This window comes from Phaenicophaeus curvirostris, chromosome 6, assembly GCF_032191515.1.
Source record: "Phaenicophaeus curvirostris isolate KB17595 chromosome 6, BPBGC_Pcur_1.0, whole genome shotgun sequence".
Taxonomy (NCBI): domain Eukaryota; kingdom Metazoa; phylum Chordata; class Aves; order Cuculiformes; family Cuculidae; genus Phaenicophaeus; species Phaenicophaeus curvirostris.
The window spans coordinates 6,053,331-6,080,655 of record NC_091397.1 but is presented as its reverse complement, the minus strand read 5'-3'; the positions used below and the strand labels follow the sequence as shown (position 1 = coordinate 6,080,655).

The 27,325-nt window shown below is 43.6% G+C and overlaps 1 protein-coding gene across 1 annotated transcript in view; it reads right to left on the bottom strand.

Moving 5' to 3' along the window:
- LOC138721814 (sodium channel protein type 5 subunit alpha-like) overlaps positions 1-26,639 on the bottom strand; it is a 217,609-nt gene extending 190,970 nt beyond the window's left edge. The window contains exon 1 of the mRNA XM_069859263.1: positions 26,464-26,639. The gene's annotated coding sequence lies outside the window, so the exon portion shown is untranslated. The remainder of the gene's footprint in view (positions 1-26,463) is intronic.
- Between the last annotated feature and the right edge of the window lie 686 nt (positions 26,640-27,325).

Below are 27,325 nucleotides of genomic sequence, written 5' to 3'. Positions count from 1 at the left end.
GACATTACATCCAGCTCCTTGCTCTTATTAAAAGGAAAGCAAGGGTATCCAATGTGCAGATGGGCAGTACCACACAATCTGCTTTGCGCCACAATCTATGTTTTAATGGTTGTCCATAGGTTGTCACAAAGCAAAAGTTTTCATTTTTAAGAAACGTGTGAACTGTGCAAACATCTGTTTTTAGGTAAGAAAATGGACAGAAGTGAGTAATTCTGGACTTCTTGTCTTCCAATCTTTCCTACTACAGCAAATGCAATCACTAATTTTAAATAGAAGAAGCTAATTTGCATATTTTCTTAAGTGAAACTTAATATTTTCAAAAATGCTTATCTGATGAGCTTCCTGCAGAGCAGGAGAAGTGACAAGGTAAGGTCCTTGGAATTGCGGCATGATCACCAAGATACTCCACACTAATCTGGAGAAGTCAGCTCTAGAAAGATGAGGATTGTTTTTACATTCATAACCCCCAATTTCACAAAGTGTCAGCTTACTCAGAAGGTTTTTGGTGTAGGGTTATCTTTGCAGGATCCCACCAATAGCATTTGGCCTCAATAATTATAGCTAATAACACAGAGGGGATATTTTGGAGATTCTGAATATTACGCTAATTTTAGTCTATCAAAAACTTTTGGCACAAGTAGCTGAAATCCTGACCAGTAAGAAAAATATTCTCTGCCTTTTTAATAATAGTCCTGATCAATCAATCTAGCGATCTATCTATCCTTAAATTTCCAAACCCACACCTGATCCAAGGTGGTATAGATGTGCAAAGAGAGATACAGGAACAGTTGTAGGCAGGAAAAGTTTGAATTTTGCATCCTCTACAAACAAGCCAGCCTTACTGTCCTGCAGGTTCCACAATAAAGATACACTACCAGCATCAAATTTGCATTCCCCATATTTAACTGCTGAAAAGGTACCTCAGTCATGTTCACTCTCACCCTGAGCAGCAGTGCTACGAATCTTCGTTGAGACCACCCAGATATCCCCCTTGCTTTCATGGATGTTGTTCCTTGGTGCACTTCTTAACAGAAATAGGGCAGCATAATTTATTAGAAGTGATGGTATTTTGATCTGTGACCATCAACAAATCTGTGGCCTTCAGATCAAACACTATTTTTAAGACATCCATTGAACTGGAAACAGCATTAGAGAAGAGACAGCTAACTCAGCATTAATCAAGACTTTTCTGTTCTTCCAGTCTCTAGCAATTCCAGGCGATCACACACTGATTTATTAAGTTGGTCACGTAGACAGGTGACTTGTGATGCTGCACTGCAAGGATAACATCCCAGATTGACAGTTAACATAATCATTTCTAGGGCCATGCACAGAGGCCAATGTTCACATCAGATTTTGCATGTCAAAATGCAGAAAACTGCAAATAAATAAGATCATCTAGTCACAACTTTTTCTTGTTCTACCAGCAACAGAAATTAGACAAGGTATCTGAGGATATCAGCGCACTCTCTTGAACAAGCTATTTAGTGAAAATCATCAGTATAACTAGCATGTTTGCCTCCCTGCCTGGCCAAAAGGAGCTACTCAGTTACAGTCCCAGCTAAAACTTTCTCTTGACCAGCATTTAAAGGTTTTTAAATCTGGAGCTCAGATTGCAGTTGTGTTGGTCAGCTCCAAGAACAGTGTCTCCATCACTGTTCTACACAAAGAAATTGCAAGTCTGGCTCTTTCCAGCTTTCTTAATATTTATGCATTTTATCTGGCAGCATCTGTCATCAATGTAGCCTTAGTAGGTGCCCCAGAGGGATGAAATAATAGCAATTGCAAAATGAGACACTAGATGAACGGGAATAAGGAGGGTGGGAGGGAGTTAGTATCAGGAGTCTTTCAGAGTTAGGTTACACGAGGCTGTATCTCTTGCAGCACAGGAAGGAAAACCACCACCACAAATTAGCAACAAAGGAAAACAATGAGTCTGAGCTGGTTTCAGTGAGGGATTTGGGAGAGAGAAGCATTTGGCAGAACCTTGTACAGAATATACATTGCCAGGGGACCAAGGCCTGGGAAGAGGCATAAAGCACTTTGCAAGGCATTCTGCAATCTTTGGGCACGGGCAGGGGCCCACTCCTGGGCAGCACAGTGTGCACTCTCATCTCCCATAAACCATCCCCTCAAAAAGTAGGGGCAGAGTCTATCCTCACCTTTGAGAGCAAACTGCCAAAAGGCAGCAGCTTTTCAGTCCTCAGGAGGAGAGGAAGCATCAGACTTCAGCTGGGAAATTGCTTTCTGACACTAAGCCATTTTCAGAATGTTTTCTGGCTGTGGTGGGAGATGGTGGGCTTTCTCCAACCTGATATAGCCAGATTAAAGGCAGCTTGGTCCCTCCAGGACAGTAGGCTCACAGACAATGACCCTTTTGAGGGTAGCGCTTCATTACACTCACCAGATTAACTCCCTCTTCCTAGGCTTCTCCAAGAACTTGGCTGTTTGGGGTTTTTTTCTGCATTGTCAGGGGCTTTAGATTAACAGATAGAACAAAGCAAATTGCTAATCCTGAAGACTAGGTGAGGCACCAAGTGTTCCTTCACAATGCTAAGTGCCCAGGTGAGGGGGAAAGGTGGGATTTTCAAGTGTGCACAAACTTGTTTTAGCTTTTAGTACTCTGAGGCTCCGAATGAAATTACTTGGCAGTGAGGCACCGGACAAACACACTGTGGACTGAATGAAGGGAAGACAGTTGTGAAATTATTTGCCTTTTCCAGTAAGATGAAAGGATACCAGCCCTCATAGGCTTTGCTCAGCAGCTCTGCCTCCCCACACAAGAAGTGCAGCTGCACCATGAGCTGGGGTGAGACGCTGGCAGAAGGTCTGAAAGCCCATGCAAGCATGAGATGAAACATGTTCCTTGGCACCTGTGACCTTCGTCTGGTGTCCATCACTTTGAACTATGGTGTTGTCCACCAGCTTATGTGAATTCCTTCAACTAGAGTTCAAAGGACCAATTTTGAGCCATAAACCCTCTTTTCCCTGCGGGGGCTCAGAAGCTACTAGACCTCCAGCACTACAGGTAAAGCGAGACAATGCAAACTCTCCAGGTCATCATCTAGAGCTTATTCCCCATTATACTCTGAAAACCTGCCTCAGCAACACTCATAAAATCTCAGGCACGTCATGAGTGCTGAGACAACAGTGATGTCAGAGGAGCAGGAAGGAGGGAAGAGCACTGTAGCCCAGCTACCGTGATGGATTTCTGTGGGTTGGTGGCAGGTTCACTACCAGCTATTCCTTTTATTTCTAGATTTGTGTGCCTGCTTGAAATTTTGTACCAGCTCTGCTACATAAACAGGAACACAGAAAATTGAGCTAGAAATGCCAAGATAATCCAGAACTTCAAATCGTAGCCTCGTACATTTCCTTCACATTTCAAAATCCATCTCCCAGAAAATGTCTTTATTTAGCTTGAAATTAAATTACAAACCTTAATAACTTCACCGGCTTTAAATATTTTTATTTCTTGCAACTGAGGCTGCCTTTCGTCCCAGTACCCTTCTCTCAGATAAAAGGCTCCATTAAACCCATCCCCTTTCCAACACTCCTGGATCATGGGATCATGATTAGCAGAGTTTGCTCTAAAATGTGCATGGAGATCAAAGGGTCATTGGCTTTTCTGTACATGAATAGTGGCAACCTCTTATCTAGAGACCAAGCATGGCACCTCATGGAGGTCCACAATTCCTAGAGTCTGTAAAATTGATTTATAGCCTGGACTGGCTGCTTCTAGATATCAAAATGTTGCCCACTGCAAAAGGTGTTGGTCAATATATATTTGAAGGTGAAGTGTGCAGTCTCACATCCCTACTCAACTAAAACATTTCTATGTTCACACCTGAGCTGAGAAAAAAAAACTAAGTTCTCGTCAGGTGCTGGGGGACACAGAACAATTAACCTGCTGGCTTTTCTTACAGGCCCTCAATGAACAGTGACTAGTCCATAGGGCTTCTCTCCTGGCAGCGAAATCGGGTTTTTGACAAGAGGGTGTTCAGATATGGATAACCTGGAGACAATCCTTGTGCAAACAGGACAGATTCCAGCTGCTGAAACAGAGGACTGATGCCACATCAGTGAGATGACCACATTCAGTATTGCAGGTGTAATGTAAGTAAACAGCCAGAGTTAAGGACAGCAGCATTGCTGTGTGTGCTGCCTCACTTCTTTGTAAATACACAGAGCTTCCAGCATTAACTGCCACAGATGCTGGAAAAAAAACAGGATGCACAGAGGACATCGCAGGAGTCCTTGCACTAGATTTTTTTTTCCCCTTTTTAGCCTAGTTTTCTGAGGAAACAGGCTTATCTGATCATGCTGTCTGTCTTTTAATCCCCTCTAATAACTTTTGAATCCATTGGCCAATTTCAACCACACTTGAGACGGAAGTAGGCATTTCAGATACCTTAAATGACCACTCATCCTATAGAAACGAAGAGCTGAGTGAAATAAATCTATCATAGTTAGTGCCCCTGCTGCGGTGTAGCTCCGACACCTTATGCGTTCTGCGAGATGGCAGTCAGCATGGAAGTCAATTTAGGGATGCAAACGAATCCTCAATAAGCCATTGCACACATTGCCACTTAGCCCCACAGTGATCAGGAAGATACTATGGGCTTGGAAGGGCAAGTTAAATAATCTAGACCCACAGGAAACAGTGCTGAATTAGTTTTGCTCCTTGCAAAGCAACAGAAGCTTTGTTTTGCCTGTTTTAGGATAATAACCTTAGAAAACCATAATCAGTGTTGCTGTGCAGGGATTAATATTGTGTTGCCCTCTCTTATCCTCTTCCACCGTGAAACAGTGAAGTTTAAAATTTAGCTTGTGAAGAGAAGAAAACCAACACTGATAATGTGAATCAATCCCTGCACCATGCAGAAGAGTGAGGCCATGAAAGCTGTCCAGTCTCCAATGAAAGACTCCCACAGAAGTCTGACTATTGGGCTGAAGTCCCAGTCTCCCAAGAGCAGCACAAAGTACCAAAAGCTGCAAAACCAGCCTCTGAATTTACACACACTTTATTTCCCTGACTACCTGCACCACATTGTAGATCTGCACTTAGATACAGGACTTTGTTATCTTAAAAACAGATCTAGTGCAGGTACGCACAATGTGCTGAAAGCAAGTTTTAAGCCAGGAGCAGAAATATGTTCCCAAATTCATGTGCTCATGTGTAGCAAGACTACAAATGGATGCAGACAAGCATAGGACTAACAGAACTTTTTCCCACACAGCAAGCTCAACGTGTTTCAAAGCTTCCACGGAAAAAAAATAGCTCAGCTGCTTTATATCATGAAAAATGGCTGATGCGCCCAGCACACTGGCAGACTGCCTGGCTACCAGCTGTGGTCCGATTTCTAACTCTGCTAAAAACAGGGATCTGCCAGTAGATACAGTGCCACAAAAAGTGCAAGAGACAAAGCCTGCCTTTGGGTGTGTCTACAAACCAGCTACCATGCCCAACAAGATGTACACAATGCTGTGCACAACTCTGGAGGCAACAGGGATCTCTTCAATATGGCTAGACATGATATGGCATCCTGGAAGTCAGTAGGAAAACTCAATCCTGGATTCTGCCTGGAAGGCAAGAAGTTCAGAGGACTCAAGCCTGGCCTGTGGCCAGACTGAGAGGAGTGTTTCACTGAGTGCCTTTAAGAGGCATTTCAGACATTCCCATAAAAATGCCATTTCCATGTAAGTCCTACATAGGCAGGCTTGTTCTGCTCCTCTCCCAGTCAAGGAATGCAGCAATTATGTCCACAACAGAAGGTCATCTTCCCACTCAACAGCCAAACTGCTCTCCCATCAGTCAAGCTCTGGTTCTAGAAGCAGCTCTCACCTCACAATCAGTGTCTAATAGGCATACCAGAGCTGCTGGCTTTGAAAACTGGAAGGACAAGATACAATTTAGGTGCCTAGGAGGTCAAATTGGACTTGGTGGAATTGCTTATTGTGGGATGGTCAGAGGAGGCCTAAAAGATCAGTCTCCATGGTCTCTAGGTACCTAGTGCTCCGTCCTCTCTCCAGGCAAACTGTAGACACTCTTTTGGTATATTAACCCACAATTATTAACAAGCTTGTGATTTTCAGCGCCACATCTGCTGTACCCGTCTCTGGGATTCAGGATTTGCTGTCTGCAAGTCTCGTCTTGAAGGCAGCCTCAAGGTCACCATCACAAAGCAAAGTAGTGCAAACTTCTTTTCCCATAGGATAGTTAATCTAATTGCTCTTTCTCCATTACTGTCATCTCTGTACTCCTTTCTCTTGTAAACAGTTTTGTTCAGGTCAAGATGCTGAGAAAAATCTGGGTTGCAAAGATATATACACCTTGGTTACAAAGAATCATAAGTGTGGAAAAGACCTTAGAGATCATCAACTCCAACTGTACCTGTCTACTACTAAATCATGACTCCAAGCACCTCATCTACCTGCTTTTTAAACATCTCCCAGGATGTTGACTCAACCACCTCCCTGGGCAGCCTGTTCCACTGCTTGATAACTCCTTCTGTGAAGAAATTTTTCCTAATGTCCAATATAAATTTCCCCTGACGCAGCTTGACACCATTCCCTCTTGTCCTATCACCCATCACTTGGGAGAGGAGACCAACACCTACATAGTTCCAGCATGAAAGCCAACAGCACTCTGTTTTGTAATCCTTTTCCAGAAGATGCAGCTCACTTGTCTCCCTGTTCATCCAGTTTCTGGAACAGACAGGAATCTCAAGGAAAGTCAGGTGATGTGATCTCAAACAAGATAAATCAGAGTGATGTGCAGTAGAGAACTACCTTCAACTGCTTTCAACAAGAGTGATGTGGGCTTTCTTCTTCCTTATTATACCTTTTCTGGCATCTATCATAGAATCATAGAATAATCAGGTTGGAAGAGACCCACCGGATCATCGAGTCCAACCATTCCTATCAAACACTAAACCATGCCCCTTAGCACCTCGTCCACCCGTGCCTTAAACACCTCCAGGGAAGGTGACTCAACCACCTGCCTGGGCAGCCTGTTCCAGTGCCCAGTGACCCTTGCTGTGAAAAATTTCTTCCTAATGTCCAGCCTAAACCTCCCCTGGCGGAGCTTGAGGCCATTCCCTCTTGTCCTGTCCCCCGTCACTTGGAAGAAGAGGCCAGCACCCTCCTCTCCACAACCTCCTTTCAGGTAGTTGTAGAGAGCAATGAGGTCTCTCCTCAGCCTCCTCTTCTCCAGGCTAAACAACCCCAGCTCTCTCAGCCACTCCTCATAAGGCCTGTTCTCCAGCCCCTTCACCAGCTTCCTCTGGACCATTTGCAACGCAGGGTGTTATTTCTGGCTACACTGTAGAGGAGTGCCTTTCTTTCATTTTAGGTACCCAAAAGATTGTACGTAACTTTATAAAACTGAGTTCTCAACAAGTTCATTCAGGTCTCTACATTTACAAGGTTGCACTATTGTAACACAGTCAGCTTGAGGCTATATTTTAAGACTGTTTTGTCAAGAATCTAGCAAACTGCAAGGTGAAGTTATTTGCCTTCTGAACAAACCAGACCACCTGAGTACATTACATGAGGGATATGCACACATCTGACTGCTAATTCACTCCTGTGTTTCATTTACCGTGAAAGACCTTAGCAACTCGAGAAAGATTTGAGCCCCAGCTGTACTGCTGCTCTGATGCAACTCTCTGTGATGGAGCTAAGCTGTGTTTCTAAGACAGATCCTACCTCTGGAATTCAGTCACACTGGGAAAAACATCTCGCCTGGTTGAGTTCAGAGTAAGATAAACAATGTCCTTCTATTCATTTACAGCTGAATGCATGTTTCTCCTTAGATTAACCTCTGAGATGCCATCTGGGACCTGAAGACAGCTGCTGCTGTGCCCTGCCCTGTCCTAGAATAAAGATTTGTCCTATCTTAACTACAGCACAGTGGCCCTCAGCTGTAGGGTGACAGTTGTCTTCTAAGTACTCCTAGCAAAATAGTAGATGACGCTGCCACTTGAGGCTTGACTTAGCACTTGGGCTTAATTGAGGTGGGGATCATAGTGTGACCCCGATTCACGTCTTCACCATTTCCCCTACTTCCTAAAGAGCAGTTTACCTACACAGCTGGTAACTGGTGCCTAGGTTATGTGCCAACATGAGCTGCAGCTCCCTATGCTCACTAGTTTATTGCTAATGCAACAAATAGCCTTGGGTGTGCAGTATTTGTTGTGACAGGCTGGAAGAAGTCCAACGATCAGATGATGAAGTTGTTCTTGCTACTAGCAGGTACAACTGTCTTTTCTGCTGAACTAGCAGCACATTTTCTTCTCCTTCTGCTCTAAACTTTTTACCCTTCTTGACTACTTTTTAAATATTTTACAGATGTTGTACACTCACGGCTAAGCTCTCCAATACATTTTCAGCAGTTTTGTTGAGTCTGCTTTTTCAGAGTCTTGTATAGGTTTAGGATCAGCATTAGAGCTACTCATGCCAACACACTTCAAACATTCTGCTATTCCTACAGCACAATTCCAACACGCATGGCAAATTTTATGCAGAGAAACAGCTAGGCAGAGCACCTGTAGTGGTCCATTTCAAGGACTGGAGTGCAGCATAGACCCTGGGTGTAAAACTCAGCATCCCTGAAGACAAGTGTTTGATCATCTAAGCAGCACATTTGAGCTATTTCAGCAAAGCACATGGTGACAGCACAGACACTCCAGGTTCATATGGCACCAGGGCAGACACAGATGCACCTCCAGGTAATGTCTGAGGTCATATGTGAGCATTGCCATTCAAGGTTTGTCCTCTCTCTACACCTGATTAACTGTATGAGGAATGCTCACACACATTTCTTGTTCACAAAAACCCTGAATCCAGTGCTGCCTCTTGGGTGGGAATTGCTCCTGTTTGGAATGAAACAAAAGCAAAGTGATGGGGAACATTTTCCTAAGAAGAATTTGAGGCAGTAGTAGGAAAGTTTTGGAGAAAAAGAAAACAAATAGTGGTGAAGACTGAAACTCTGGAGAGCTATGGGTGGAACAGCCTAGGACTGAAAGGTGCATGCTGGAGCCACCTGTCCAAGTCTGAAGAGGTGGTCCAACAATTTGTTTGCTGTTGTAGGGTGGAAGGCCAACAATCCGCTGAGCAGTTTCTACAAAGCTTTGGGCATACAATTCACCTTCAGTTCTACCTCTGTTAAATAAGAAAAATGGTGCTTCCTGTGGTGGAAGGATGATGTCTAAATAAACCCAGATCACTTTTTGATGGTTTTGTTTTGTTTTCCTGAAGTACTTAATTAATGTAGCAGCTACCTTATTTTCTCTTCACTGAGATCCAGTTCCTTTATTTTCCAGCCCAGTTTGGCAGTGTTGTCACATGCTCAGGCACATCATTCAGATGACTTGAAATCATCCATGGTAAACATCACTCTCACAGTGATATTCATCTCCCATTCTCAAGCAGACACAGGCTCTCCTCCCTGGAAAGATGGCCATCTCCTCCAAAATTACAGTTCTCTTTGCCTCAGTTGCTCCAGCCTTTCCTTTGGAGAATATCTCAGTTCACCCTAGGCTTCCTTGAGGCTGGTTGAACTGACAGGGACTGCAGAGCTTCCCAGCCCAAATGTAACAGCCTTGAGAAGCTCTACTCCAGCCCCATGCTGTCTGTCCTGCAACTTCATCCATTCTCCACACCCAGAAAGACAAGTGAATTGTCACAGACAGTAAAAACCAGGAACAGTGTTTGGACAATCAAAGCCCTGCCATTAAAATATGACTTTTAAATATAATGAAAAGTAACATGCATGAATACCTCCTCTGACTTAAAGCTAAACATGTGCTTGTGCTCACAGTACCCAACAGTAAAATCACATTGTCATCCAAAGCTTTTACCTCCATAATACAATTTTTTCCTACTTCCAATATGAAATTGCTACTTTGGTAACAAAGAAGAGATCTTTGTATTTTCAAAATACAGACAAGGTCGCTATGGGCTATTCAGACGTAAAAGTCACCATTTACCCAAAGAAGGTTTTCTCAATTTGTACTTAAGCATTTCAAAAAGCAACTGACCTCACAATCAAGATGCTATTGCCTGGTTCAGCATTTTAAACGTGAGGAAAAAAATAGGAGAAAACTGTACCAAAGTTAAATGCTGTTAACTGTCAAGAAACCATGAAAAGCACAATAAAAAGCAAATGTTCACTTTAGCAATACAAGGTTGTAGAATGGGAAACAAGGTCAAAACTAACAACACCAAAACACACAAAAAAAATAATTTACAGTACTAAGTATACTGCTTAAAGGAGTACTGATAATGTTAAGATGCTTTATTTTGGTCAATTATAAGACAGGAGGCGGTCCTGGTGATGGGTCAGGATAAATGAGAAGCTCTTTCCTTCACCAGCACTCTCTGCATATTCCTCCACCCTCTTCTGCATCATTCTTCCTCTACCTCCTGAATCCTCAACCCATTGGAGGAAGATGATGGGATGCAGCAGCCATGCCTGCAAGAATCTTGGGCTCATCAGTGCAGGGGAACATGAGTCCAAGAAACCAGCCTTAGTCCATTTCCAATTTGAATGCTGTCAGGTTTCCCATTAGCAAAAGTTGGAGATTACTCACGGCTCACCCAGTCCTTTGCACACCCATGCTTGGACTGAAGTGCTGTGCACACACACACACTGAATCTGCAATGGAATGTAACAACCTGTGGCCTTGTGCAGTGATGGGGACCACAGAGGTGCCCCTCCCTCCCTCCCTGGCATCCCCAAGTACTCTGCAAGATCCAGACCACAGCATAAGGTAGGGTGGGCTGCTGGCCTAATTTCCCAATTCTCCTAGTCCGCAACAGTGTGACAAACCAGCTTTCCCAGTACAGAGGACGGAGTCATGCTGAGCACACCTAGGTCATGCAGTGCAGAGCTCCATTAGAGATCTCTGGACCATCTCCAAATGAGTAAAAGCACCCATAGCATGTAATACAGCAGCTCACAACAATAGTAGGTCAGGTTCTAGAAGCAATAAACCACATTAGCAGCATGGAAAACTACACTAAGTAGCCTCTCTGGTTGTGCTCTGAAAAAAATAACCTCCTCTGGCAGGTCTTTACTGTAACCACTTGCATGAATGTCTGTGATATTTTAGATGCATAGCAAAAGCTCTTGGGGTATGGACTGCCTCTTGGGCATGGTAGGATGGTGAGTGATTATATGGACCCTCAACAGCTCATGCAATCTGCCACAGAAAGATACTGCTGTGCTTCCAGCAGAGGTTCCTTTCAGTTGGTGTGGGGCCACCTGCAAGATGCCTGGGGCAAGAGGCTTTGGGGTGTTGGAAGAAGCGAGGTCTTCTTGGTGTTAAAGGCAGTCCTTTGATGAAGAGTACAGGAACCTGGCTGCTTCTGAACTGGAGAAGGAGACACTTGAATCCAAGAGTAAGATTTAAAATGCTCAAAACTAAAAATACTGTGCTTCCCCAGTAAAGCACAGCTTTTCCACAAAGCCAACTTCATAAATATTGTTAATATTTATTATTATTCTCAGGGCACATAAGAAAGGTGGATGGTTCCTGCCACAAGGTGCTTAAAAGAGCCTAAATTCTTTACACAGAGCCCTTACACAGTTTCTTCTAAGGGACACCATCCTACAGTTGATAAAAGGATGAAAGGGAACCCAGAAGAGATTACACTTTTGTTACACATCTTTCCAGCAAATCACTGATTAAAGCTTGCATTCCAAGTACAGCTATGCTTTAGGCTTATGAAAAAAACTTCTCATTTGAAAGTCATTTTCCTCTCCTGCATCTAGGACAATCAGCAGTACAAAACAGAAAATAATAATAAATAAATATGCATCAGCCCAGAGTTCACTCTTGTTCAGTCAAAGCCAGGAGGCCCTGTGTCTCTCCCTAAGGAATCCCAGTATCAGTGGCTTTGAAAGACTGAATTCTGATACTTTCAGTAAGTGGAAGAAAAGCTCACTGGCTCGCTGGGATTAAGCCATGATTTGGGAAATTATCCTTACTCCTCGTAACGCTTGGTGTTTGTCTCATTGACCCAGTCCTTGTAGCTCATCTCCCAGCCTGGTCTTCCCAACAGAGCAGAGGACTTTTCCTGAAGTCCTGGATATTTCAGCCCATCAAGAGCGTGATGAGGCCACTGACTGTGCTAAGGACACTGTTTTGTTGCAGTCTCCAGCTTATGACAAAGTCTGAGAGGACTGACTGCTGGGCTGCAGAAAGACAGTGGCTGTAGGATTATGACTCCGGTTTTGTCCATGGCATCATTTTCCTAATGGCTTGTCCTTCATTTTCCTAAGTCCCATCATTTTCCCAAGTCCCAGTTACGTGTGAGGGGGGTAGCAGAAAAACAGAATAGAGTAGCATGATATTGCAACCACATTTCTTGAAGGAAAAAGAGCATGTTTGCAGTTGCAATCATGTGATATGATGTGGAAACAGGTACCAGAATCTTCAGATCCCATGTCAGCTAAGTAGTGCAGTGGGAGGGAAAGGTCCTGCCACTGATGGACTCATAAAAGTTTTTGTTTCGTATCTTATGCCAACCAAAATTTCTTGCATGGTGCAAAGAAATGCTTCACAAGCTCCACTGTGCAAAATTCTTAGAAAAGAATAAAAAGAAGTCAAGAATAATAAATGTAACTCAGGTGCCAGTGACAAAGTAGAAAGACACAGTGAGAAAATTATAGCTGGAGACATTGGTGGCATTTTTAAGGACAAGAAGGAACATTTCAAATACATTAGGAACAAAATGTAAGTACTGTCAAGCACAACACCACGGAAAAGGCAGAAATATTCAATACATATTTCTGTTCTGTACTTGGCAAAAATCCATGCCATGGAGCAATAGTATGCTGAGAATGCCATATTTTTCAATTTAAGAGCAATAAAGAAGTACAATATACACCAGTTCCTTTAGCTAGACATTTTAAATCAGCAAGTTGGGATAATTGCAATCAATTATGCAATCAACTACAGATGTGGCCAACGTAGTCCAAGTATCAATGCTGCTTTCCTAGGTATTGGGATACTACTGTAAAGCACCAGAAGAAAAGCACAATTGTGGAAGGGTTTTATAAACAGGGAGATCAGAGTGACTGTCAGTCTCTCTGCTTTCTGGGCAAAAGAGCAGAATAGCTGATGCAGGGCTAGGTTAATCAGGGCTCAGAGGACAGTAATATGATTTGATGGGAACATTGCCCCCATAGAGCATTTCAGTTCTGATGTCCAAAACACACGGGTTATGTTGATAAATTGGAAAGGTTTAGGGAAGTATCACTACAGATAATTATGGGCTGGAAAACAGGCTCATAGTAAATGCTACGGAGAGCTCAATCATACAAAAAAGAAAGTAAAGGGATGAATTAATTACTGTACCAGTACCCCTGGATAAACAAAACTACAATAAGACTACTACTCCACATATTATAGAATGCTTTGCAGTCTATCAAAGAGGGAAGAAAACCAGCGTCCAGGAACTGGAACAAAAGAAATATAAATTAGGCTTAATGTGCACACTTTTAAGAAAGTAATTTAACCACAGGTTACCAAAGACTAATAACGTACCAAAGACTGAAGGATGGGAAAATCATCTCCTCAGCTCATGTTTTCTAGATGATATATGCTCTAGCTCAAACACCAACAAATTATAGAGAGCCCTCTGCTATTTGGGAGACAGAGTAGAAGATCACAGTTTTATTTTCTGGTCTTACCATCTCTGAATTACGGGGACTTAAGTTTTATGGCCTTTGTTTTTTTTTTTTCATTCCTGCTACCAAATGAACAGAAAGGCACAAGCAGAATCCCATAATTGGGCTTCAAAACACCATCTGACATCGTGTACATGTAACTGAGTTACAAAATGCAATGGGAGTGACAAGGAGCTATCGAGTTAAAAATAAACAAATGCAACAGAGAAAAATAAACATTACTGCAAATATAGAGAAGATCAGGTTCTCTCCCTGCAGAAATATGGTTCGAATCTCTGCTCCTTTTCTGCTCCAGCACCTGCCATGGCCCGGCTGCCGTCGAGGCTGCATTATGGACTGGCGAGCGTCACCCTGCAACACCACCTACCTGGCACCCAGCCTGCCAGGGAGTGGGAGATAATCAGCCTAAAAATAGGCTGCTCTCTGTTTTGGCTCTCCCCTCACTCCATCCCCTAGTACAGGGCTGGAGGTCCAGGGTAAAACATTCACAAAAGCATCGGCCTCAGCAGAGGGAGCTGGATAGTATTTTTGAGATGGAGGAGTAGGATGTGATGCTGAGCATCGCGTGGGGTGCTCCCTGCCTGACCTCGTGCTTCTGGGACAGAGTCATTCCCACCACCTTCAGCATGCGAGTGGCAACCTGACCCCCCCCCAGCTCTGCTGGAGGTGGAGGGACAGAAAGGAGCCACACAGCCCGACCCTACCCTCCAGGATGCTGTCCCAAGCTGACCCACAACCAAAGAAAGCAGCTGAGTTTGGCTTTGGCCACAGCTCCCCCATTACTCCCTGCTGAGAGACTCTCTCCAGACATCCTATGGCAGAAGCCTTTGCTTCAACAGTCCATGGTTCACTGCAATTTCTAGTTCAAGGCACGAGCATTTGCAGGCAGCAAAGCTTCACAGGACAGTTTTAATAGGAATTTCATTGACATTGAAGATCCTCATAGGACTTTGATGAACACTTGAACTTCAGTCTGACATTTAAGTGCCTAAAACTCTGTATGAAGCCTGAATTAAGAGATCTTATGCTCTGCTATTGATGCTTCCTTTCATATGCAGCTCTACAAAGCTCCAAAACATAAGTAACATTTCAGAAAGCATTGGTTCTGCTTTTAACTGGATACAACAAGTCAAAATCAATTAGAGATTGATCTCAATTTTGCTTTTTTTAAAATTTATTTTTAGCATGCAGTTCAGTAACCGAAGTGAAGAACTGCAATCGATGAAGTTTAACTTGGTTTTTAGCAATGCTATTGCCTAGATTATAAGACGTTTCGCAGAGTTTCCCAAGCTTGTAAAGGCAACTGTCTAAATAATGCCACTTATTGAATTCTACAGAGTGCTCTAACAGCAAGACTGATGGATAGCCTAATACATTGTGTAGTTGCTATAAGCAATAATTTTCCATGCTAATGACAACTTTCACATTCATTAACATTATAAGAATCTCCTGAAAGCAATCACGTACCAGGGAACCATGCAAACATATGCAAAGCTAGCTATGACTATACAACTAGCTTTCCAACTGGCATTGGGAAGAAAATACCCAACATGAGGATATTTTACATCCCATAGACATGTGCAAGGTGCTGCTTTGGGACACATGGTCCTACAAACCACTGTGAGCATTGAACTGCAACAACTTAAAAGGGGCACGAAGTGATGGTGCCCTGCATTCAATCAATGTGAGATTCTGGTCCACTGAAGTGGGAGGAGAAACTGCCCTCGCAAGAGTATTCCTGCACATGTCACTGCTCAGCTGCTTTCCTGCCTGAGCAGGACTTTGGGTTAACATCCAAGATGGATAACTCAACAAACTCACAAAAGTTAAGGCAGTGTTACTCCTTGGCCATACCCAAGGAGCATCCTACTGTAAGAACAGTACAGCTGTCACAATCCCTGACTTGGAAAATAAACCTATCATCCACGGAGCCAATGAGGCTGGTTGTCAGCAGCTGTACAGCTGTGCAGCGCCAGGCAGCAGCTCTCACTGCTTTACAAAGCTCCTGTCACCCCAGGGACCACAGGCTGAAAATGAAGGTGCCCAAAGGTGGTTGCATGGGATGAGGAACCTCCCTGAAAGAACTCTCCCATATATAGGGAAATACCTGCTGCATTTTGGGGCACGAGGGCTTCTAAAGCTAATGGGGAAAATGTTGATGGTCTCTTGAGAACATGTTTTAAGACTACATCCTCCTGGTCCTGGCAGACAAGAAGTCCTTTCTCTAACAGAGATAAAGCTTCTAAGCTAGGCTACCTGCTGCAAACCAAATCAAGGGTGCTAGCTTACCATTAACATATATAATTTTCAGTGCTGCGTGTGCACATGCCTATGTTTGCCCTGGCTCCTTATGAACTTTAAGCTCCAAAATATTCATACATGCAGAGTCCTTTTCTGCTTCTTTCCTGCTAGAGGCAGCTTATCCAGCAAGGACAATGAATAGAACTGGACACAGCTCATTACATGTCTCTGTACTGGATCTGCCTGTTGACAACCTCATGATGTTTCCCCTCCTTGCATTGTCATGATTTATTGTTTCGGGTCGGAAGACCCTGTTTTGGTTCATCAAGAAAAAAAAAAAGGCAGCTAGCACATATGCATATGGATCCCCTGGCAGGATCATTAAGAAAAATGACTATATCCCAGTTATTAGCTCAGAAAGCATCCATAGCCATAAACACCTTATGAAACACGTAGGGGAAAAAACACTTTGATCCACAACCAACTGCAGAGAGCGGGTTTGACTTATCAGGGAAGGCAGAAGCTGCGGCAGAGAAGGGCGAAGAGGCGGGGCCCAAAGGTGGCTCTCAGCCACCTCCACGCTCCTTTGATCCCCGCGCCATGCTGGCCACAGGCCAGTCCCCACTGTGGGTTGTGTTAATCTGCACTGGCCACGGGTGCCTCCTAGGAGGCTGGGTGGCAGCTGGGGATTACTGGGGTCAGAAACACCCTCCATTTTCCCTTCCCTACCACACGCAGTGAGGGTCAGTGTAAAGGCTAGGGGAGAAGTAGCCACAGCCTCATTGCAAGGGTGCACACACGTAGAAGGTATACTCAGTGTATTCCCTGCTACTAGCCCTCATCTCAGTTTGCACCAGCTTCTTCCAACAGCGGGACACACCTCCCATCTGACACCATAGATATGCCAGTTCCCAGCAAAATGGGAGTCTGCCCCGGGTGGAGCTGGAAATAGCATTTTCAGTATCCCTGCTTCATTCTTGATTTGATTTTGAGAGTGTATATATATGCATATATCAATAATATATACATTGCATATTTGGCTATTAACCCATAATGCACATAAGTGGGCAGTGGTGACAATACAGTCAAACATTCCCCCCCATCCCCAAGGGAGACTCAGTTACAGGAGCATGTGGGGCAAGATTAGAGCAGGAGGGTCACATCATGGTCCTCTGAAACATCATCTTTGTACTTCTTTCACCTCCTCCAGACTTTTGACAGCACCACAAGCTTTCTCACGGCTGGGACACCTTTGGTCCTTAACTCCTGACACCCAGTTCTCAGCAGACTACATGTGCAGACTCATCCACAGCCTCCTGAAGCCAACGAAGATCTTTGGCAGGTCTGGATCAGGCACTAAATCCATACGATAGAGCCTTTTCAGATATGAATTCAAAAGAGGCTGAAATTCCAGGGCTTTGTTTCCAAGTTCTCTTTAAAACTGCAAAATTACAAGCCTTCACCTGGTGGTCTCTGATCTCATGAGCCTGGTTGGTGTAGGTTAAGCAGTCATTGCCTGACAATGGGATATTAAACACAGAATACAGTACAATATGGTATAACACAATACAAATTCTGTGGACAACCTACATTACCCAAGTAATCTGCTTCGCTATGGATCTCTGGCAGATTCATTGCTGTGTAGTGTGTGGCTGAGTCATCCTACAGCCAGTTTCTTACATATGACATTCCTTTGAGTCTTTTTGTACTCGCTATCCAGGAACATGATTTGACAACACTTGCAAACCCCAAATATCTTTTAGTTCCAAAACTCTGAATCAAATAGTCCAGTGAGTTCAAAAGCTACAGGACAGATGTGTAATGAGAGCAATGGTAAAACCAGCCTTTGGGAAACTGAGCAGCTAAAGATGTATTTTCTACAGCTTGTCCAATGAATAACTAAATACATAGAAAATTATAATTCCCAGTGCAGCAATTTAATTATGCTATTTCCTTCTTATGTTTAACCAATCCAAGCACTAAAGGGACACAAAAGACATTACATCTGGCATAATAGTTAATATAAAACCACATAAAAGACAGTTTTAGAAAATTCCAGGGAGGGAATGATGTTTCCAAGTGTAATGCCAGATCTGAAGAAGTCAAAGGAGTTTTACCTTTAGCTTTACCAGGTTCTGGATCAGGCTCTTAAGATAGTTCTGTAATTGCTCCAGAAAACTTATTTCAGCTACATTTCAGCTCTAAGCTTTGCAGCTATTCAGTAATTTTCACTGTTAGTGTTAAACTGTCCAGGGGACATTTATGCTTGTAAACAAATCCTCCATCTCCCTTATGTTGCTTTTACGTTAACACTGCATCACTGACTTCAATAAACAGTCTCTTGATTCACCCTGTTATGAGACAGCGAGCAGAATTAGGCACCAGAGATGTGTCTAAAAGCCTTCATTTCAGGTTCTGAACATCACTTTAGCTAATTAATAAAAGGAAACCACAGCCCAGAATCTTTCCTTGTTTTCAGACCATAACTTCATATTCAGCTATTTGCTTGGTTCCCAAGAGTCTAGAATCACCAGGTCACAGTCATTGTCATCACCATCATCATTATTATTATTATGGTGGTGGCCTTTTTTGCCATTATCCATAGTTTTTCAAAAAGCATGTGAGCCAGTGCACTGTTTCTGATCTCCCCCGAGAGGCAGCTGAAAACCAGAGAGCTTCACTATCTTGATCCCAGCTATTCAGCTCACAACACACAGAGCAAGATCTGCCAGCCCAGCACCACTCAAGCTTAATGAAACAGGGAAAACCTGGGAAAAGCTGCAAAAGTCTTTTAAGAAAAATAATCATTTTCACAGATCTAACAGCATGTGATGACCAGTGCTACATTTCACAGTGACAAGAGAAACCAAGTTCTCCAAGCCACCCTAGGCAGCCAGAAGAACATCTCTCCACCTTGCAGATGCTTGTTCAGACACTGTGTGGTCTTAAAGCTTTTAGGCATCATAAAGTTTAGGCAACTTTATAGAAAGCAAACCCAGTGTAACTCAAGCAAAACTTCCACTAAGGGAAAAGGAACCCAGAACTTGAAAACTTTCCTAGGAAAGTTTCTACCCCAATGTCATCCTCCCATGAAGAATTCAGAGCCTTGATTCAAAACTGCCTGAACCCAGCAGGAACAGGACCACAACGGACCTATGAGAAATTTGTTCTAGGCTAAAGTACTTCTTTACCTAAAGTACTACCACAGAAATAGCAAGAAAGGACGAGACGAAGGAAAAGCACAGAGAAGATTTATTCTGCCTTTTTCTTCCCATATTCATGCAACGATTCCCTTCCTTTTTTTTTTTTCCTTTTTTGCTATGACGTATGGTTTCATAACAACTATTTACTTTTCTCTCTTTATCTAACAGCTGTCTGCTGAGGAAGATGGAAAAATAAACTAAACAAGTTAAAACGAAAAGAATCTATTCATATGCAATGTATAATGACATGCTATATTTAAATCTTCATACATTATCTTTCAAATTATATTTAGTTTCAACAGGAAGGGGAAAAAATCCCCTTTACTTTCTAAAATTAGCAACAGAATTTCTATATTGTTTTCAAATACAACTGATCTCCCTGAGAAACTTCTGACAAGGAATAATTAATGGTTGGAGACAGGGAATCTGACTACATCAGATGTATTTTGACATTGGCCCACTAACTGTCACCTACAGCAAAAAAATGGGGAAGTCCTCAGGGAAAGGGCTGTGTAAATCTGGATTAGCTCCACCAAAGTCGAACAAATCGATCTGGATTTATGCCGGCCAAGCTGAGAGAAGGATTTATCCCTCTGTTTGATGGACACAGGGAAGAAAAGAGCTACAAGGACCTGAGCAAACCAGGGAAACTTTGCCACACACTACAATTCCAAAGGGGTTATTTCCTAAGAGACACACAACACACGCCGATGGCAGCCCCGGCGCTCACATGAATGAGAATTACACGCATGCATTGAGGGAGATTAGACCTCTCGACGTGAAACACTGTTGAAAAGAGATAAAGAAAAAAAAAATCTTAAGATACTTGCAGTGCTTTCCAGACCCTCTTGCTGCAGACACCGCTGGCAACACCTCTGGCCCCTCCAACAGCACAGAAACCACACATAGCTCGATGTCAGAGACTGGAAATTGAGTTGGAGAGGCAACAGAGATGAAGTGCTCAGCCCCAGGGAGGGAGAGAGGGTGGCTGCGTCACGCCATCGCGCTGGCTGTACTAATATGGGGAGCAGCAGTAGCCAGAAATTCTTGTCCGGAAGGAAAGGACAACCCCTGTAACATGAGAGCCGATGCAGGAGTACAAAGCGGGGAGCAGACATACAACCTTGGGGGGCTTTGTAGGGATTAGGACTTCCCCAGGATAAGAGGACAGCACTGTCAGCTGCATCTGAGATGGAAGTGAGAGGAACAGGCTTTGGTGCAGGGGGGTCCCTTCCCTGAAGCTCCCAGCTCCATTACACGTGGCATAATTACCTTGTTATAATCAGGCAGGTATTTTAAAGAGGCTTTAGCGTGATTTTATAATTGTGCATTATGTAACAGCTAGTAACATGTCAGGCCTCAGACAACACAAATGCCTGCCTACAGGTCAGAATGTAACACTTTAATGATGCGTTTCAGAGCTGTTTCAGTCTGGGCTGAAACCCTACAATTCTTTTGCCTTCCTCTTCCACCCTCATTGGCTTCAGCTGCATCCCCAGTAAGGCAGCTGCTCACAGGTCTTCCTCCCATCACCAACAGCCCCCCTCTAACATTTATCTCCCTAACCCCATGCCTACATTTGGTGGCTACATCACAGGGGAAAACGAAAACTTCATCAGAGTTGCTCCTCTTTATGAGCTTTACACAATGCAGAGGGGTGGGATTTTTTTATTTTTTTTTAATCACCATGTTTTTTAAAGTTCACGTTTCTCAAGATTTCCCAGGGGCAGCATCTGCCCTTGCGCAGCCTGGCAGCAGAGATGCTCCTCGGAGGACTGAAATGGGCTGGCAGCAGGGCATAAAATCTGAGCTGGCTCCTACAGGGGTAAATTTTTGCTCACAGAAAATCACTAGAAATGATCCCTCTGTGCTATCCTGTTTCGATTAACCACAACCAAGACTCTGTAAACTTAGAGCTGTCATGCATGCAAAGCTTGTTACACCTGGCATGCTGTGAGCCAGCTGGGAGGGGTGGTGTATTCAGTCACTGAGACAGTAGCAAAACTGTCCATTTCTTTTATAAAGTGACCATTTTATTATGATACAAAAAAGAATCTTGGAAAAAATCACTATAGAAATAATACAGTCTTTGAGAATGGATTTTGGCCTAAAAAATTGATATCTAACCTATCTCCAAGTAATGAATCATGAAAGAATTTGTCCATAGAATGTTTTTACGTAACTACTTATTATATAGATTTCTCATTTTTCTCTAAAGCCTTTAAAAACAGCAGAAAAAAAAAAAACATCAACCAAATCTACCCCCTCACAAGACCCCTCCAAAATTCCAAAACCCAGCTTATTGGTCAAAATCAGCCTGCGAATGCTGTGAGTATTGAAAGAGATTCCTGGCTTCAAACATAAACATTTCACTTGTGCAACCGGTTGGCATCCTAATTTTATACACTTACACATGAACCGAACATCAGTAAAACTTTTTTAACTCACACTAATATGGGAGTAGGATTAAAATTAGTAAAGCACAACTTGCAGATACCTTTCAAATTATAACTTGGATACAGAGCCAGTTTAGTACTTTAAGAATCCAGGAAACTTTGAAAAGAACCTATAACCTGTTGGTAGGGCTCTCGGCACTGCAGAATAAAGCCTCTTTGGCAGAAGTTTAGTGAGCCAGAAAAGTTCAATTCAAGCTGAAAGTTGAAATAAATAAACTGGAAAAGGATGGACTTTTTTCCAAGATAGAAAATAAAATCTTTTGATTTTGCATTAAGTACAAAGAAGCAAAGGGAAAACTCTGGTTTTAATTTTCTGCATTGTTTTGGTACAAGATTATTATTTGACGTGTGATATCACTATATTTAAAAAGTTCTTGCAATGTTATGAAGAAAATAAATAACAAGCCACTCTTGCCTCATAGAATTGTGATTTAAAAAGGCTCTGTGTTTTACAAAGCATAGGGAGGCATGTCTGTGCCATGAAAGATAAGGGATCATTTGACATCAGTGAAAATTTTGCACACAAAAGATTTACAAGGTGACCTCTTCACAGGAGGCCAAGCTGCCCCTCCTTAAAAGTGGGCGTGTTGGAGGAGAGGGAATTTCTGTGGTTCATTTGCCTTCACTCCTGGGAATATGCCCCCATGAACTGGGACTGATGAGAAACCTAAAAAGGAGGGTACAAACAGCAAACATAACAGCTGCTGCTACATGTATTTAACGAAAGCAGTGTGTTCACTCTGTCCCCAGCCTGCTTAGGGATTAGGATGGGGGATAACTTAGGTAAATGTCTCCTCGTTCTTCCCCCACGTTGAAATCTGAGCAGCTTCACAGTGGGATCTCACCCACTGCATCTGGGCAGCCCGCAACCAGTCCAGTAACATCATCCCCAAATGAATGTGAAATAAATGAGAAAATGCTAAGGAAAAGAAAGTAAAAGTGGTCACATCACTTACAGCTACACTTAAATGAAGTTACTATCTCTATAAAGGAGCAAAAGGATCCTCCACAACAAACTTTATGGTCTGCCTGAATCTCTTCAGTGACACAAAAACCGCAAGAAGGAGAGAAGAGTTAGGGACATTCCAGTTCTGGAAAAGTTTTCTTTTCCTCATTATTAGTAACTCTAATTACTTTGAAAGAAGAGCAATGAGATAAATCCTGTAGAGTCAGAAATGTGACCTGATTTCCTTCCTGATTTAGAAACTGTCACTTTGCAAGAGAAACCCAAAGAGACAGAGCCAGGTCAAAGAAGGCCCATCAGTTTGGTTTGCAAAGTAAACAATAAACCAAGATCAATAGAAATATAACCAGGTTTTCTTTTGGTAGACATTCATGAGGACAATATTACTTAAAAGATAAATATACACGTTTCTCTGAACTATTTGCAGTCATACATGACACTGTAGAATAGATACTGACTATAAGCAAACAAGAATATACGCAACTGACTTTATGTCTTTGTCCCCAGGTTAGACAGTAAAAGTAAGAAGTAATGACAGAATTTCAAGTATAAATTGCTTCATACTATGATTGATGCCCTACCTCAAGACAGTATGTAAACACAAAGGAGAAAAGTCAGGCTGCTTCTGTTGTGCCTGAGTTTTATTTAACAGAACAGAGAAATTACTTGTTGTCACCTTTTCACTATCAGAGCTATAATTTTCCAAAGTAATTCTTGAGGACAATTGGAGACAACTTACAAGGTAGTAATTTTCAGGAAGAACTGAGCACCCATCCTCTGAAAACAACAGGTGTCTTCTGTGTTTTTCAGATTGAACTTCCAAAAACTAAGGCATCTGAGGTGATAACAGATGATAATCTGTTCCTTCTTGAAAGCATGCCCAGGCTGTCTGAATGACTACTAACATACTTCAATATGCAACTTAAGGTGTACTTCCCTTACATACACATGCAAATCATTCCTTCAAGATACTAAACATAAAATGAGGAGAGAGAGAGGAGAGAGAGAGGAGAGAGAGGAGAGAGAGAGGAGAGAGAGGAGGGAGAGAGAGAGGAGAGAGAGAGGAGAGAGAGAGGAGAGAGAGAGGAGAGAGAGAGAGAGAGAGAGAGAGAGAGAGAGAGAGAGGAGAGAGAGAGAGGAGAGAGGAGAGAGAGAGGAGAGAGAGAGGAGAGAGAGAGAGGAGAGAGAGAGGAGAGAGAGAGGAGAGAGAGAGGAGAGAGAGAGGAGAGAGAGAGAGAGAGAGAGGAAGAGAGAGAGGAGAGAGAGAAGCCGACCTCAGTGTAATATCAGAAACAGGATTTCTTAAAGAAATTAAAATTAGCTATATTTCATAAATCTCCCATGCTCATTAGGACATCATTTCTTATCGCTATATTTTTAAACACAATTTTGACAACACATTTAAGTCAAGAACACAGCAACTACTCAACATTTTTCTGTAGCTTGTGAAAGTCCTGGGAAGGTGTTAGCTGATGCCACAGGTTAGTTCATCACAGTGAGAACGAGGCCAGTTTCTGATTCAAGACAGGAATATAACGCTTTCAACTCTGTTGCCGTTTTAAAGTCTGCACCCATAAGCTGTCATTCAGAGTTAGGAAGCCTCATGGTCTATAAACACCCTTCATGGTCAAGGAATTTAGGCTACATACCCAATGATGCAACTGAATACCTTCACAAGCTCTGATGAATGATTGAGGGTATGAAACAATATCAGTTCTCTACCATACTGTACAGAGGGTTTGCATGCTTTAAATCTGCAGGAGTGCTCACAGCATAAACTACTTCTCTGTGCAAACACGGGCATTAGAATCTGACCCTTTGTGACTGCAAAACCTTTTCAGAGTCTGACAGAAGCACAAAGCTGTATTATGAATGGACTCAGAATGAGTGTCAGGAACTGAGAAAAAACACATTAGAACATTGAACTCTAACCACATACAAGTTAAGTAACATTCATCTATGATTATTTCTGGCAATACTGTGATCTGCCTCATACCAAAGGTTACGTAAACCCCACTACTTAAGGCTAAGACCTTTTGGCACATTAATCTAAAAACATCACAATTTGCAGGACATTCCATTGTTTAAATACTGAGACACTTCCCCCAAAAAAACATGTTTTGTTTGTTTGTTTTATCTTAAGAACCCTCTATTTCTGAAGCTCTCTTTCAACTGTGTTGCCATTTGAAAAGGCTACACTAGAGAAAAAAAATATTGCCAAAATCAGTGGACATCATTCCAATTCCATCCAGATATTTGGCTTCCCTCAGCTTTTCCAGAACCAGGTATCTCGTCAGAAGAAAGGCACCCAAACCAGCGGCATCAACACTCTCAAAAACATCACTTTCTTGGTCCATGAGAACGAGGGGGTTTCACTCCTCACTGCCTCACAGCTCTGACCTTTCCAATTCTCTGCCACCAAAAGCTTATAGGATCTGCTGGGTCCATCTGCAGCTCCACCTGGCCTGCTTTCCCACGCCAAAAGGACGGATCAAATATACGTGTCTGAAAACACATCCCTGCTTTCTCTTTGTACTACCCAGGGTGGGGGAACCCACACATACCAGTTGCAAAAGAGAGGAAGCCTCCAAGACAGCTTCTCCCAAGCCCCGAAATCCAGAGAAATAGCAGCAAAATGAACTTTCAGCACCTTGGACAGGACACACGGACAGAAAATCTCCAAAATCAGCCCATCAGCCCTGAAAATGCTGCGCCTGGACATGACCCTCTAGGACACATCTGCAGGCCTGTTTATTTTTAGTATTGACAAATCCTCTTTGAATCGCTGCGTTTATTCCACCATCCGCCCTGCGTTTCGGGAAGAGCTGCTCGCCTGCCCAGCGGTGGGAGAAATCGGGGCCACCAGCTCCAGATTCGACGCCCGCCTGTGGGATCTGCAGCTGCCCCAGTTGCAAATGGAAAAGCTTGGCTCAAGCACTCACAAAACTCAGCTTATCCCTTCCAGGCAAAACAAGACCTGTTGCCTTAGGTGTGCGTGGCTCCAGCGTTTCTCCACTTTCTAGAAGCTCATCTCCACCTCCTCACCCAAATCTCCAGGAAAAATAAAACAAAAAGGTCTAATTTATTCCCATTGCATCTACACTTTGGTTGCATAAGTTTTGCTTTAATTTAGCTTTCGTTCTCTCTTACAGTGCTCCCAGTATGTCACTGTTCCCCTCGGGGCTGCCTTGATAAAATCATGATCACCTTGTCAGAGTGCAGCACAGCTCTCCCGGCTTTTCTTTTATTCACATAAGCCAAGTCGAATTTTTAATTCATGCCAGTAAGAACTCCAAATGTTTTAAGCAGAGGTCTCCTAGAAAAAGCTCTGAGGTGAGCGGTGCCGTTCAGAGATACACTTAAAACATACGTTAAAATGTTAAAAACACGTCAGTTCTTACAACAAGTAATACGAGGATACAGGAAATGGATATATTTTCCTTGCCATCACAGAAACACCCCTTCTAGTTCATTTCTTCCCTTCCAAACGTGCCACTGAATTCCCACTCCAACACATCTGATGCCTCACGACACTAAATAAACAATTTGCAGAGTATTTCCCTTGTTGTTATTTTCTTCCCAGCACTTCTGGGTGCGGAAGCCGGGTGGAAGCTAGACAGATTCCCTACCAGAGTTACTCTTCAACAGCAAAATTTCTATCTATCTATCTCCTCCGATTTTAAACCCTGTCACGAGCTTTTTCTGAGACAACTTTCCGCTCCAGCCCCTGGTAACCCAGATGGGACGGGAGGAAAGTTTGGGAAAGGGAAAATCATGGCCCTGCCAATTCCTTCAGAGGTCTTTGCAGCTTTTTTTTTTTTTTTTTTTTTGTCTTTTATCCTATTTTGTAATTATTTTATTACCAAGCAAACAAACAAACAAAAGAAAAGCCAGACTTACATTGCTTTATTTAATTTTTCCTGCTAAACCAAGAGTCCCAGAGCCACTTGATTGTATCCACAGAGTTTTAGTCCCCGAGAGGCACCGTCCCGCGGGGGAAGGAAGGTCCCGGGCGCGCTGCCCGCCCGCCGCCGAGGGCGCATGGCTCGGAGCCGCCGCGCCGGGCTCTGCGGCTGCCGGGGGAGCGCGGCCCCGGCCGGGCGGCGCGGGGAGGGAGGGAGGGACGGACCGAGGGAGGGAGGGACGGACAGACGGCAGCGCCCGCCCCGCCGAGCGCAGCGGGGACGGGCCGGGGCGGGGACGCAGCGCCCCCTGGCGGCGGTGGGAGGGGGGGAGGGAGGGAATAGGTGGAGAGGGGAGGAGGAAGGGGGGGAAAGAGGGAGGGATGGGGGGAAGGGAGGAGGAGGGGGAAAGGTAGAGAATGGAGGGGGAGGAAGGGGTGGGGAGGGGGAGGGATGGGGAGGAAGAAAGGAGGAGGGAGAAGAGGGAGGGTAGGGAAAGGTAGAGAATAGAGAAGGAGGAAGGAATAGGGAGGGGTGGAGAATAGGAGAGGGAGGGAGGAAGGCAGAGATAGAAGAGGGAGGGATGGGGACAGGTAGAGAATTGAGGAGGAAGGGATGTGGAAGAGAGGGATGGAGAGGAAAAAGTGGTGAGGGGGAAGGGGAAGGGATGGGGAAGTCAGAGAATAGAGAAGGAGGAAAGGATGGGGAGGGGTAGAGAATGGGGGAGGGAGTGAAGAAGGGAGAAGGGCAGAGATGGAAGAGGGAGGGATGGGGAGGGGTAGAGAATGGAGGGGGGAAGGATGGGGAGGAAGAAAGGAGGAGGAAGAAGAGGGAGGGATAGGGAAAGGTAGAGAATAGAG